Genomic DNA, 1928 nt, shown 5'->3' with positions numbered 1-1928 from the left:
TGTCCTTTTAACTTGGTTAATGTCAAGCTAAACTCCTGCAATACATTTAATATACATGATGAATGTTATTCAGCAATGTTCACATTATCCGTATTTCGTAAAAATAAAAAACATCCATATTACTACTAAATTCAAGCCTATTCATGCATTTGACAACGTACATTGTTAAATACATTAATCATTTTGATTAGCCTCGAATATAATTTTTGGGTAAAATAAATAAAATTACAAATATTTAAAAGTAGCCTAGTCTAGATGGTCTATCTGGCAAGAGAATAAACAGTTTACATAAACATAAACTGTTTACCACCTCAAGTGAATTAACCTCTCCTATCCCCAGTCAGATCTGTGTGTGTACGTGTGTAAGGTCTGTCTCACTTGTATTCATTTTACTCTGAAATAACTTGAATGGAACTTTAGATGTTTGGGGATGAGCAGCACAGCAGTCAGGCAGCTATTGAAAGCTATAATAAACTGTATTTTGAGGAGTGAGGGTAGGTCTGGCAACCTGCTGGCTCCAGCCCCAAGCCATATATGGACTTCCTCCCTATAGGTGGTGCTGGGGGTTAAGAGGGCTAGCAAACAGACATCTGGGGAGTTGAAGTTGGAGTTGGAAGAGGAGCTGGAGCTAGGGAAGCTAGGGCTAGGAAAGGACAGGCAGGATCTGTGTGATCGCCTGGAAGCAGAGAGAGAGAGAGAGAGAGAGAGAGAGAGACACAGACAGACAGACAGACAGACAGACAGACAGACAGACAGACAGACAGACAGACAGACAGACAGACAGACAGACAGACAGACAGACAGACAGACAGACAGACAGACAGACAGACAGACAGACAGACAGACAGACAGACAGAGAGAGAGAGAGAGAGAGAGGTGGAAAGTGTTGGACTGGATCATATAAGAGGTGGATCACCCTTTTCCCACCCTGGTTTCATTTACAAGGCAAATTAACCATTCTGTGCTTGGAACTGCTCTGTGAGTTGTGTCATTTGTCTACTCAACTTGGTAGCATGGAAACCCCATACCCACTGGCCTGCTACAATATCTATATAGTCTGTATAGTATATAGCTCGGGACAACCACCATCCAGGTTGACCATCAGTGTGTGGATGGAGGATATTACCACACACACAACAGTGGAGTCTCCATCAATCAGGCCTCCAAAATCAACAGCTAATTACTACCCCGAAACATATTCAAATATGATCATGTGTGGCACTGTTGCAATCGCCTCGAAACGTAGATGTCAAAGCACACCTTGTTTGCCCTGTTGCACGACCGGGAAGATATTTTCATACTTCTAATGGATTGATTCATATTTTAAGGTTCTCGGAGTGAGACTTTAAGCGGCTGCAGCAGAAGTGTTGAGACGAAAGATGATATCAAGACATTTATAGAATATTCCCATTCACATTATGATTCTTCGTCATAACATCCGACCAAACCTTCACATTCACCAAGCGAATATTATGAAAGCCCAGGCCCCACCTTCCTGCACTCAGGGTCCGACTGGGCCAAGTTTCAGGCAGGAAGGGCCTCCCCTTCCTGCCCTCGGGGTCCGACTGGGCCAAGTTTCGGTGCGGGGGTCCCAGTTAGGCCCTAGAATAAGGTATTCAAATTTCAGGGCGGTAGGACCTTCCTATCTCAAAAACTGTTTTTCCACCACATTCTGAACCATTAAGTCTTGCAGGCAACACTTCTGAGGGGCTTTGTCCAAATAACACTCCATTTGGGAAAACTTTTTTTCTCTAAGGGCTAGAACTCCAAATCTCGGATATGTCGTTCTCGGGGCCCTGGGAAATGTGTGTAAACATTTAAGTATCCCTGGCTATCTCGAAAAGGCCGGAAAAGGGGCGTGACCTCCAACAGTACAGTAAATGTAGATAAGACAGAGGTTAGTTTCTAGTCCCCATTTTTTGTGGGAT

Source organism: Gadus morhua, chromosome 7 (assembly GCF_902167405.1).
Source record: "Gadus morhua chromosome 7, gadMor3.0, whole genome shotgun sequence".
Taxonomy (NCBI): Eukaryota; Metazoa; Chordata; class Actinopteri; order Gadiformes; family Gadidae; genus Gadus; species Gadus morhua.
The sequence above is the reverse complement of the archived record's forward strand: the minus strand, read 5'-3'. Positions refer to the sequence as shown.